The 13,091-nt window shown below is 45.5% G+C and overlaps 1 long non-coding RNA gene across 9 annotated transcripts in view; it reads left to right on the top strand.

Annotated features, from left to right (window-relative positions):
- The window catches only part of LOC116284460 (uncharacterized), an 85,167-nt gene that overhangs the window by 57,549 nt on the left and 14,527 nt on the right, over positions 1 to 13,091 (top strand). For 7 of the 9 annotated variants that reach the window (XR_012062351.1, XR_012062346.1, XR_012062345.1 and 4 more), the window contains exons 3-5: positions 4,011 to 4,459; positions 7,665 to 7,798; positions 10,897 to 11,123. This is a non-coding gene — a long non-coding RNA (uncharacterized lncRNA). Of the gene's footprint in view, positions 1 to 4,010; positions 4,460 to 7,664; positions 7,799 to 9,806; positions 10,846 to 10,896; positions 11,124 to 13,091 lie in introns of those variants that run through there. The other 2 variants (XR_012062350.1, XR_012062352.1) reach the window with 2 other exon arrangements.

The raw sequence follows: 13,091 nt of genomic DNA, 5'->3' as shown, positions 1-13,091 counted from the left end.
GCTATTTCTAATCCATATTATATGAGCTCCACACTTTGCTATCTTATTAAGTAATGGACGGCGTTCAAGGAAAACCCCACCAGGAGGACGGGCTAATCCTTGAGGGGGAAAATATTGCTGTTCTGCATAAGCTCTTGCTCTCTGCTTAATTAATCCCTAAAACTTTCAGGCCTTAATGAGAATAATTAGACTTGACAGTACTGAGCCTAATGCACAACTACAGACAACAAAAAGCGTGTTCAGGGTCTAAGCTTCCCGGAGCTCGCTGAAAGACAGGCTAATGTTATTTACAGCAGCCACTGTGGGGGGCCGGACGGGGGTTCGGACTTGAAATGTGGCTCCATCTCCCAGAGGACAGTTTCTCTGAGGAGCAGGGAACTGTAGCCCCCGCTTCCCCCTTTGTGGTTTTCACTCCCTAACAAACCGAGGTCTAGACAGGACCTGGCTAGAAAGTCCCTTATTACCACCCCGGCCAGACCACATTTATCATCACCTTGAGCGTAATGCTAGCACAAACCTCCAGGCCTCTCCCATTCAAATAATGGATTGAGGGAGCCAGAGTTGTGCGCTCCAGTCCGTGTCTGCCAGCTTCTGGAAATACCTCATTTTCCAGAGAAGTATTCATTTGTCAACAGAGGGATGGTGTTAAAACCTTAAAGACAAATCAGACAGAAGGCGAGGGTGGGCGAAGTGGGCAGGGTATGGCTGGGGAGAGATGGCTGCTTCGGTCCAGGACAGTTTCTTTGATGAGTAGCCTCGTGCCAGCCTGTCTTCTCCAAGAAAAGGTTTAAGTCGTCTTTGAAACAGTGTGGGTTCACCCTTCCCAGATGGAGTGTCTAGAAGCATTCCTCTGGCACTGCAGGGATGGCCGAGTTTGTGTGTCTGGGTCCGTGGGGGACTTCGCAGAGAGGGCTGGAACGACCGGGCAGGTTCTTGGGTTTTTTGGTGGTGAAGCTGTCGGGGCTGGGCACACAGACTTGGAGAAGGGATGGCGGGCGCTTCCACCCGGTGGAGTGACATCTGGGTCCTCTGGAGTGGGGGCTGATTTCTGCACATTCAGTTGGTGGTAATTACTGCAGGAGGCAGGAATTTGGTGACTGAAGCTTCCTAAACCATTCTCCAGGTTTCTACCAAGACTTACAATGTCTATTTGGCTAGAGATCCTTCTCCGAATTGAAAAACAACAGTTAAGCATAATGACTGCCCGGTGCTTCTCAGTTTTAAAATAATATAAAACTTCAAGGTTCTTGTACATCTAAAGAGATTAAGGCAAAGGGATGCAATGTGTTATTAGAAAGCCAACATGTGACCCTTTTAAAAACAGAAATTAACGCAGTCTCTCTCACACACACACACACACACTCCAATGTGAGGACAGGAACTCTGACCCTGTAAGTGGCACTGGGCTAGTCACTTTGTTTTTAATTTTCAATCAAGGATCTAAAACAGACTTCAAAGGGCATTTAAGCTGACAGTTTTATTTTCTCCTTGAGGAAGAGGAAAGATGAATAAGCGTAAAGCCAGATCATTCTCAAAATAATTGCAGCCCTGACATATCTAAATGAGTTTGTAAAAGAAAATACAGTGGCAATTGATCTTATTAATTAGAGATGTACCAGGATTGTAATACCCACTTATCCACAGACTGCCTGCAGCTACAAAAATAAAATAAAATAAAATAAAATTAACCACTTTCTCCTGGGGAACACAATTTCTTTCCCTCCCTGCCACAGAAAGCCAGTTGGAGGAAAAAAAACCCTTGTTACTGCTTCTTTCTCTCTGCAGTGGGTCACAGCCTGTAGAAAACTGTTCGGATTGGTTTCCTTTCTGCCCGTAGAGCCCAGGGTTTACACCGGATTATGCGACGCCTCGGACAGTGCACTGGCTTCTCACCATTGATTGAATGTGTAATCTGACAAACAAACAAAATGTGCTATGGGAAAATGGGAGAGCTGTGGGTTTTTTACGGCTGTGCATGTCATTTACCTGTGAAAGGTGGCAGCGGGAGCCGAGGGCAGGCGGGCCCGCCTCCATCAAGGGTTCATTCTGTCTCTGCATCCCTGTGGGCCTGTTCCTACTAACAGTCATCTAGCGTGTGGAATAGACTCAACGGAACAGCCCAGTGATGAAGTGCTGAGGGCCAGCTCCCTCTGAGTGTGGCCCAGCCCTGAATTATTGGAGGAGCCTCTTCAGGCTGACTGCATGCAAAGCTTATATACACTTTCACTCTATTGCTGCAGAGAGAGGATGGGAGAGAGAGGGGATGGGGAAGAGTAGAGAAAGGAGAAGAGAAGAGGAAGGGAGGAGGGGCAAGAATAATGAACTGTTTAGTACTGGAAGGAACATCTGGTGCCGCCTTTGTGATTTCTGTGTGTGTGTGTGTGTGTCTGTGTGTGTGTGTGTCTGGGGCAGGTGTGGGCAGGGCACTGAAACCAGGAGGGCAGGCACACTGTGCCTACAGTTGTAAGGTGCGTGGGAGCTAAAACCTAGCGTGTTCGTGGCTCACCAAGATGAGAACCTGGGAGGGACTTGAACCTGCCCTTTCAGGGGAGCCTCTCTAGTTTGCGCTAAGGTGCAGTGAGGGCCGGAGGTGGCCCCACAGGCACAAGTGTGGTGTCATTTGAAAACAAAGCCAGGCGAGAGTTTCTGATACTGAAAGCGACCCACGTCACCCTTTATCTTCCCACTCGTCTACAATAGAAAAAAAATGCACGCCCAGCGGACTCTGTGCCCGTATCAGCAGCCCCCGTGCAAAGCTAAAGAAATGAAGACAAAAGTCTTTCAAAAGCAGAATGCACTCTAATATCATAAAGGCTGTGATTTGACTTTATTGGAGTAACAAGGGTAAATTGATTACGGGATTCTGAATAATTTAAAGGAAGGCCTGGCAGCTGCCACTGGGTCAGGGGATGCCAAGCCTATCTTGCCTTTGTCTGATGTCCTGGCAGCGGGGTCCTTCCAGAGGAGTGAAGAGCAGAGGTGGCCCCACGTCCCCTGCTGTGGGGACTCACCGGCTCTGACCTCCATGTTAACCAAGGGGAATGCAGATGCCGGAGATGCTGTTTAGATGCCAGGGGAGGCCAGGGGAAAATACAGGCCCTGAGAGCAAGTCTCCAGCTCTGCCTGGAGTAGCCTACCGGCCCCAGGCAGGGACAGAAGAATGCTCCCAACAGATCAAAGCCCTCAGTCTCTTAAAATGGAAATGAACATTTTAAAAAGGCCTTTCTCAAGGGAGAAATATGCAGTAAATCAGAGCTTTTGAAAGACAACTGGGGCCTGTGCTGGTTTTTGAATAACTTGCCATTTAATAAATGTTCTATTTTTGACCCTTTAGGGAAATATACAACCCCATCTGAAACTTATGGGCCAAAATAATTTAAGTTTTTCTTTTTAAATCCTCATTTTTATAAGTTTTGTGATGGAGACAAATGATCTGAAAGCTTTCTTTTTACGGGTCCAGGATGAGGCGAGGTCATTTAACAAGAGGGAAATGCTTTTCTCAGCACATCAAGTCAGACTTGGTGAGTTTTTGGCAAGTTAAGTCCAGTGCCTGGGTCTCAGGTTCCATCCATGAAGAGAAACCAGTGCATAGAGCACTGAGGATCTATTCTTGGCTTTCCTTTGTGAGACCCTGATGATGATAACGTAAAGTGTCAATATACTCATTATATATATTGTCTCTTCAAAGAGACAGTGTGTGTCTCTGTATGTGCGTGTGCGTGTGTGTGTACGTGCATAGAAACCTTGAGGTCCCAGACTGTGTTTCAGTGAAGGAAGGAAGTTCTCAATACATGTTTGAATTCAGGTGTTGGGTGTTTTTCTCATCTTTCCTAATCCCTACATTCCTGGGTACACTTTGGTCCACAGTATATTCTACTGTCTTGTAAAATCTTCCCTGTCCTTGACCGTCTTTGGGTTGGGTCATTGAGTTCCTGGGAAAGTAGCATCCTACTAAACCAGAGTCTTAAACTGTTAAAAAATCACACAAGTTCATTTCATCTTTGTTCCAGAGATAGAGCCTCATTTTCATGAGTGGATGCAGCAAGTGAACGTGCTTATTCACATTACTCCATCACCATCCCTTTCTGCCGACTCTGGAGAGCAACTGTGCGCAAAGCATCCAGCTGGGATTCCCACTAACCAACTCCGATTCCAGGGCTGAGAGAGTTCAGGATCTGAGGAATGACTCAAAGACCACATGGAGTTGGGCTGTGCATGTTTTCTTTGAGTGCGGGCCAGTAGAGACCGTGGCCTCACATAATTTTTCTGCCGGGTGTGGAAGTGTGCCACAGAAATATGATTCATGAGAAGAAATTGTCAACTTTCTGCCTGGAACAGAGTGGAAAAAACTTGGTTGAAAAAATCCCAGACATGCACACAAAAGACACATGGAACTAAATTTATATCTTTAGCTTTGGGAATCTACATTCATCATTTCTCTCACTTGACGTGAAAAAGGGTAAAAATGGGGCCACAAAGCTCTTGTTGTGTTATAAATAAGATTTTTGATTATACATTAGAGTCTGGGCCACAATAGTAGCTAATGTTTGCTTTGTGTTCCTCAATTCACAAAGTGTTTTCCTTTATATTTAACCTTCATATTAGCTCTGATGTAGATATGATCCTTTAACCATCACCTGATGAGAAAATTGAGTCTTCGTGAGAAGCCACGTGGAGAGTAAGAGTACGAGCAGTTAAACCCAAGCCCTCTGCATCCTGGGACCTTTGTTTCAGCCACAGGCTGACATTGTAATCCAACGCCAATTCTCCGACACCAACCTGGTGTCCACGATTCAATTCAATTCTGACGTTAACTAACCAGAGTTTGCATCAGATCCTACAAGTGGAAGGGCAAAGTCTCTAACAAGGCTGCCCCTCCTTCAGGCACCAGCCACAAGTGGGGTCCGAAGGCTGCCAACACTTCTGCCATCTTGGCTATAAATTCCGTGGCTTCCTTGATTCTTTCTGATTCAAGCATTCACTAGAATGACTCACCAAACTCATGAAAGTGCTATATTCACAATTAGCATTTTATTATAAAGCATACAACGAACATTCGGATGAAGACACGCACAGGGCAGGATCTTGGGAAGGGGGCGGATGTAATGATGGAGCTTCCATGCCTTCTCGTGGAACCCGTGTGTGCTGCTCTCTCAGCACAGCAGTGCGTCCACCAACCAGGAAGCTCTCTTAGCCGCCTTGCTTTTTGTTTTTTTAATCAAGGTCTCATGAGTAGGTGTGGTTGATTAAATCACTGACCAGTGACCAAACTCAACCTCCAGTCCCTCTCCCATTCCCAGGGCTCAGAGGGTGGGGCTGAAATTCCAACCCTCTGATCACCTGCTTGGTTTCTCTGGCACCAGTCTGCATCCTGAAGTGATCTCAGCCCTGAAAAGAGCCACCTCATTAGCATAAACTCAGGTAGGGCAGAAAGGGGCTCGTTATGAATAAGAAAAGACACTCCCAACACTCAGGATATTCCGAGGGTTTCTGGAGCCCTGTGCTAAGGACAAAGACCACTGCGTTCTTTATTTTATCACCGTGGTCTACAGCAGGAGGCTTCCAGCTAGGGCACCAACAATACCCCTTAATCGCCCACCCGCAGGTGCGAGTGGCCCCCAACCTTAGAGGTGGGTCAGTTTCCCCTCCCTTGAACGTGGGCCGACCGTGTGACTGGCTTTGACTAGCGGAATGCAAAGAAAGTGACATTCCTGAACTTCTGAGCCCAGGTGTTAAAAGAGCTGGTGGCGTCTACTTTTTCTCTTGGGGAACGAACATTCCCTTTGGAAGTCAGCTGTCATGCTTTTACATTGGTGGCCAAGCTAATTATTACAATCATACTGCTGCTGTTCACTTCTTTTTTTGAAATGCCATTTTTTTCTGAGATTGTCTTCAAAGACTGCAAGATATCTGTGGTACATATTTCTAATTATTTAACCAAAACCCATTCCTTCTTCCCCATGAGAAATGTAGAATCTGAGTATGTGGCTGCCGTAGTGATAAGATGGCCCCTGGGCACATGGCTACGCAGCAGGTGACTGACTACCAGATGTGGCCACGTGACATAGGTTGCAGTGGGGGATGGAAGTGCTTGTGGGTCATTTCCAGACTTTGGTTTAAAATATTGTGTACGAGTTCCTCCAAGACTTTAACCATCCTCCAGGAACCACGGGAATCCAGCGCTGACCATGCCCTGGGAGGTGGCAGAGCAGCATGATGGAAGGAACCTGGGTCCCTGCATGACCACATGGTGTAGATCTGCCCTGCCAGCCATGTTCTCTCCTCTTGAGCTTGTTAAGAAAAATATAAATTTCTTCTTTTTTCTTAAAATACCAACAGTTGGGGCTTTGGTTATAGGTTCTACAAAATTAAGCAATGAAAATGGTAACTATAATGAGTAGCAAAAGCCTACTTGGCTAAGCAAGTCTTTGCATAGCTGCTTAGGAAGAAGTTTCATGAGTTTTTAGTTAGTCCTTATATTAGGGTCACCAAGTGAGTAAACCAGGATACAGAAAAGTGCAGAGAACTGATGACAGGAAGACAGAGAAAAGAAACACTGGAGAGAGCACGATCAGAATTAACCAGGCTCAAGATTGTAACCTTTCAATATAAGACATGGTCCTCAAAATTTTTCCTACGTGGAGCCTCACTTTAACACTCTTCTCTGTGTAACAGAATTCTGCACAACTGAGGTGCTTCTGGGAAGGACATTTTATGAGGTTCTGTTGCTAAGATTCTAAACTATCAGATTATCAACAGGCCCATGTTTCAATTATCTGCTGCTCTGTAACAAACTGCCCTGAATTTATTGGCTTAAAACTACAGAAGTGTGTGATTTGTCCCCATGCTCCAAGTTGGCTTAGATCAGCTGGGAGGTTCTTCTGCTCCACGTGGTATAGTTGAAGTCATGACATGGCTGCATTCAGCAGGTGGCTCATCCTCCAGGGTCTCTTTCAGTGTGTTCTCTGGTCATCCAAACATCTAACCTGAGATTCTGAAAGCATGGCAGCTGACTTCCAAAGGGAATGTTCGTTCCCCAAGAGAAAAAGTAGACGCCACCAGCTCTTTTAACACCTGGGCTCAGAAGTTCAGGAATGTCACTTTCTTTGCATTCCGCTAGTCAAAGCCAGTCACACGGTCGGCCCACGTTCAAGGGAGGGGAAACTGACCCACCTCTAAGGTTGGGGGCCACTCGCACCTGCGGGTGGGCGATTAAGGGGTATTGTTGGTGCCCTAGCTGGAAGCCTCCTGCTGTAGACCACGGTGATAAAATAAAGAACGCAGTGGTCTTTGTCCTTAGCACAGGGCTCCAGAAACCCTCGGAATATCCTGAGTGTTGGGAGTGTCTTTTCTTATTCATAACGAGCCCCTTTCTGCCCTACCTGAGTTTATGCTAATGAGGTGGCTCTTTTCAGGGCTGAGATCACTTCAGGATGCAGACTGGTGCCAGAGAAACCAAGCAGGTGATCAGAGGGTTGGAATTTCAGCCCCACCCTCTGAGCCCTGGGAATGGGAGAGGGACTGGAGGTTGAGTTTGGTCACTGGTAAATACTTCAAAGGGAATAATCTTTTTTTTTTTTTTTTGGTATGTACAGTCTGAACTATTTTGTTTTAAAAGCCCATTAAATTATTTTGAGTCCTACCTTATAGTCTCCCCTTTTCAGGACCTCCCTCTTCTCCTGAGAGCCAAACCGAGCGCGGCAACAACTCAGCAGCAGCAGGTCCCAAGGAGATACGGAGTAACTGGCACAGGGCGCCCCGCATCCTGCCTGCGGGTTACTTTGAAATGACTCCTCCAGTGAGTATGCAGAGCCATTTCCTCATTCTCTTGACTTCCAACAGCCCTTTCCCACCCTTGTCTTTTCACTAGTGTTCACTTGTGAGGGAAAGCTCGCACCTCATCTTCTTATTTTGTGTTACTTACGAATTGCCACATATCAAATGGACATATTTGATTCTGCGGCATACATTTGAATGTTTAAAATATGCGGAGTGTTCAAGGAATGCCATTTCACTTAGCAGTCAGTGCTAACATCATTTTTTGAAATGCTCCCCGTTTCCTTGATGTAGCCAAAGCTTTATTTATCATCAGATTTGCATTTTGTGATGTATTCTTGAGCCAGCCAAACTCATCTAAAAGCGGGCTCATTTAATGCAAAGTAGATTTAAATGTGGCTGCTTTAAAATGGACCACCCTGTTTAAATGATCCTCCGGATGTAATTAGAAGAAACTTGAGTTCCATAGACAGGGAAAAAAAAAAAGGCAAGCTAAATGATCTCCTTCTCCCTGGGTAATTTTTGACCACGCACCAATAAAACTGCTTATAAAGAAATGATTTATTTTGAATGGAACTTTCCCACAAACAGTTTAACAGGAGGTAGTTTAGGAATGACACACTACATCCTAAATGAACAGACATCCAAAATGAACAAATCATGATATTTCCAGCTTTCAGTGTTCCTCGTCTCTTCAGACGAGAGAAAAAAGAGAAAGAAGGAAAGAAGGAGGGAAAGAGAGAAAGAATAAACAAAAAGAGAAAGCAGGAAAAGAGAAAAACAGGGTTGTGAGACCATCTAAACTCCAACTGTGACATATTTAGAAGCATCTTATTATCTCATGAGCGAACTAAGATTCTGTCACCTAACTCTACTTGCATCTCAGCCGCCATGACTGATGGTAATGTTATTTGCAAGCTAGTCGCATAAAACATCACCATCCAGATAGGATCTGGTGGTATGAGCATGCTTGTCAAATCTCCCATCCGCTGCACAATGAAGCTCAGAACAGAGCTGCTGCTTCCTGAGTCCTGGCAGATCCAAGCTTGGTGCCAGCCATTAAAAATAAAAGCCCGTTAAAGTTTCAGGACATACTTGCACATTTTTGGGAGCCGCCAAATTTTCAAGAGTTGAGCCAGTTCAGCGGTGATATCACCAGACCAGCGTCGCCTAGGCAATGAAAGTAGTTGCCATGGAAACCCCAGTGCTGCGCCCATCAACAGCCTTACAATTTTGACAGTTCAGAAAGTGACTATTTAGGAATTTCAATTAGAGCAGAAATATACACATGTAGGTGAACAAAGTGCTTAAAAAGTCTATAGAAAATAATTTAGATTAAAAAAAAAAGAATCAGAAGGCAGACCCCCGAAATATATTCTCTGTGTGGAAGTGCATTTCAGGAATAATGTAAAAAGCACTCTATAAAGAAAAAAGATGTTAAAGTTCTTTTATCCCCTTCCTTCCTTGGAAGGGAAATAGGCACCAAGAATAAATAAGTTGTGAAAAATGATCAGCGGATTTTTTTTTAACAGGGTAGCCACAATATGCCAGGCTTGTTAAGTCAGAACTCGTGCATAATATTAAGAAATATTTTAGAATTTTATATCTGCCAGTTCCTCGTATTGGTACTGATCTGGCAGGGTATTCTTTTTCACAACTGCGCTGTAAGAGTTAGAACTCGTCTCTCCCTTTTGTATGAAAGGAAGTTGAGGCTTCTCAGGACGGGAGGTGGGCTGCAGGCGGGCGAGTACTTGAGATTCCAGCTCAGGACGAGACCCCAGTTGCTCTGGGCTCTGGTTGCTCTTTAACTTGGACAACAGAGCTGCCCAAATGAAACAGTGACGTCGACACATCCTTCAAACAGAAAGCCATTTAAGAGTAAAACTCAAATCTATAACAAAAGCAGCAAGTCCCGTTATTAGAGATGCCCAGTGTTAATAACAATAACACGAGTTTGCACTGGTTAATGCTAGTGCCAAGATCACTACTAAGAACAGCCATGCTGGTTATTCTTGCTTTGTCTCCATCAGATCCATGCTCTGTGCCCCCCGAGGCTGGCCCCACGGACAGCATCACCTGGACCTGCCCTCTGCTTGTGGTTGGTCTGGGTGATGGAGACATAGGCAGGAGATCAGAGAGGGGAGGAGAGAACGGTGCGCTCAGTCCTCTGATCCCTGCCTCGTCTCCTCGACAGCTCCATCCTTGCTCATTTCCCCATCCCGCGTTGACTCCTGAAACCCACCACCACCTCTGTAAATGGTATCGACATTGAGTAACTCTTAGTTAAACTTTTTGTACCATCTATGTCCTGCCCAGATCTGACTTTTAATATAGTGAACATTTACATAAATGCTTACTCTGTCTTTGCCACTATTCTGAACACTTTATATATATACATTAACTCTCATCTTTGCAATAACCCTATAAGGTAGGTGCTATGACTGTGCCCGTTTTACAGATGAAAGGTTAAGGCAGGAACTGTTGAAATGCTTTTCACATCTATTATTTCCTTGGTTCTCGTGACTCTCCTGCGGGGCGGCGTGGGGAACCATGGTACAAGAGAGTAAATTTAGCAGAGAACTCGAGGACGCTCAGCTACTCAAGGGCACTCTTTCGTCCTTGTCCCGGGGGTTTCCTCTCCTCCAGCCGTTCTGTCCTCTGTCTCTAGTTTTCTCCAGTAGGAGGTGTAGGACGCAGTCATAGTGTTTTAATCCTCAGCTCTGGCTTTCTGCTTGGAGAACTGGAGAATAAAGACACTGCAGAGAGGGGAAGAGCCTCCTGGCCTCTCCTGGCTCATGGGTCCTTACTCAGGGTTGTACTTAGCGTACAATATGCGAGTACAGGGCTGCTCAGTGCCGGCCTAGTGCCTGGCCGGTGCCCTGTGATGTTTTTAATCAGGCAGCTAGAACTACTTTGGGGCGAGGGGAATGGGAAAAGGACAGGGGGAGGTTCTACTTGAAAACCTGTTCAGAGGCTTTACAGGTTCCCACGCTGAGGACTTTCCCCGCCAGCCCACCAGTGACATCTTCTCCGCGCCCCACCTCACCCCCTGCTTCCTTCACCTGCACCTCCAGCTGCAAGTTGCCCTTTTGGGACATTTCCTTTTGTTTCTTTCCCAAGGTTTTCCTGTTGTTCATTTAATCAGAGTTACCTCCTGAAAGAAGCGAAGGGGGCAGCGAAGCACTCTTGTAACGTGTGATTTGTCCTGGGGCCGTTGCTCCACATGGGCGGCCCTGGCCACTTTCACTAACAGTAACAGGGACACGCTGCATAACCGCTAAGGGTCAGCTACCACCCTGGGCGCTGAGACAAATAAACAGAATTCCTGGCCTGGAAAGACCTTAAAGGTAAAGAAGCATCTCATACTCTATTGTCCTCCCTGAGCTTGTCCAGGTCTGTCATGTAGAATGTGCTTAATAGATATCTGATATACCAATGAGTGAATAAATGCATGTACCTTCTATTCATAGATAAACACATGCCTGTAGACACATATGAGTGACAAAGTATTAAAGAGGAAGGAATTGAGACAGCCGTCAACTGCCTGCTCCCAGGGAGCTGTTCCTGACTGCTGAGAAGGGGCTGGGACTAGGCCAGGGCTTCCTTCTGGGTCCACAGGACTTCCTGGGGCTCAGAGGTGGGGCCTTGAAGGTCTGGCCAGGTGGTTGTAAAGGTGGGACAAGGTCATTCACAACCCTGTGCTTCTCTCTCCAAGTGGCTCGGAGCTGCCAGCCTGGGTCAGGATTCCAGAATCAAGAGTGTGGGCCTGAAAGGGGAACAGCCCACCTCCAGAGCAGAGGGATGCGGCCTGGGGCGAGTGGCGGCTTTGGGCTGTGGTTGTCAGGGTATGTCCAAGGTCAATCCACAAGTTACAGCTGTGCGCTCAGCCCTCCACTTTTTTATTTTATTTAATTTATTTTTCATCTGCAAATCTCAAACTCCCAATTTATCCCTTCCCACCTCCTTCCCCCTCTGATCACCATCAGTTTGTTTTCTATGCTATGAGTCAGTTTTGTAAGTAATTTTGTTGTTGTTTTTTTTTTAGATTCCACATGTAAGTGATATCATATGGTATTTTTCCTTCTCTTTCTGGCTTCCTTCACTTAGAATGACAGTCTCCAGGTCCATCCATGTTGCTGCAAATGGCATCATTTTATTCCTTTTTTATGGCTGAGTAGCATTCCATTGTATAAATATACCACAAACTATTGCCTGGTGGGAGAAGGTGAGGTCAAACAAACGTATATGAAGCAGAAGAAAAGAATTTCCTGGGCTTTGTCTAATTAATTTCATCAAGGTTATGGTCCACCTTTGGGTATGCTGTGACAATGATTGCATTTCTCTGAGGAGGAGCAGGGATGTTAGTAAAATCATTATGGGACTGTTATGGAACTCTCAAAGGTGTTAATGGCTGAATGATGGATACTCAGCATCCTCCCTCGTGGGTGCCTTCAGGGACTTCAGCCAGATGGATTTCTAGAGCCTTCTACCCTTCTTTCTGCAACCTCTTAGTTCCAGAGTAAGACCAGCTACAGGGCTGACATTTCTTTAACTTTTTATATTGGAAAAATTTTAATATACAGAAAAGTAAAAAAAGAGAATAATGACCCCATGTGTTCCTCCTCCTTACCTTGTTTCAATAATTATCAACATGCTACCATTCCTATTTCATTCCTCTCTGCCCTCCACTTTGGTGTTTTTGTTTGCCTGTTTAACATGATAGCATTTTACTCCTAAATACACGGAGGAGGTCACCATTTCAGGCAGCAGTTAGACGTGGGGCCAGGGGCCCAACCCATCAGTCCATAGTCTGGTTCTGCCTGAGCTTTAGAGACCCTGGTTTCTGGGGAATTTCCATAATAGCCCTGCTTGTTTAGTTAAATTGCGTCTATTAATCTGAGTGTTGATTTTCACAATTCCGTCTCAATAGCCCTTATTATGTTTGCTTTGAGGATCTAGTTTTTGCACCTCCGCTTAAGGACAAGCTTGAATAGCTTCATTTGCTTTGAGAGAAAAGCAAAAGAAGCCAGTCAACCTCATGAATGAATGGAAGAAAAAAGCAGTCAGAAATGCATAACGAAGAGTCATTGAGTAAAGATGGGCAGGGTTTGAAAAACAGAGGGAAATTTCCCAAACACCGAGATAAACAGATACTGTTCGCTGAACAGCGTGTACGGAGTTGCCTGCCAACCATTGTTAGTGTTGAATCACCGATTTTTAGTACCAAAAATAACTTGGGAGACTGTCTGACCTAATGCTCTCACCATTTTATGGATCCAGAGATATTAAGTGATTCTCTTAAGGTCGTACAACCT

Source organism: Vicugna pacos, chromosome 20 (genome assembly GCF_048564905.1).
Source record: "Vicugna pacos chromosome 20, VicPac4, whole genome shotgun sequence".
Classification (NCBI taxonomy): Eukaryota; Metazoa; Chordata; class Mammalia; order Artiodactyla; family Camelidae; genus Vicugna; species Vicugna pacos.
Note: the sequence above shows the minus strand (reverse complement) of the source record. Positions and strands in the feature narration are given on the sequence as shown.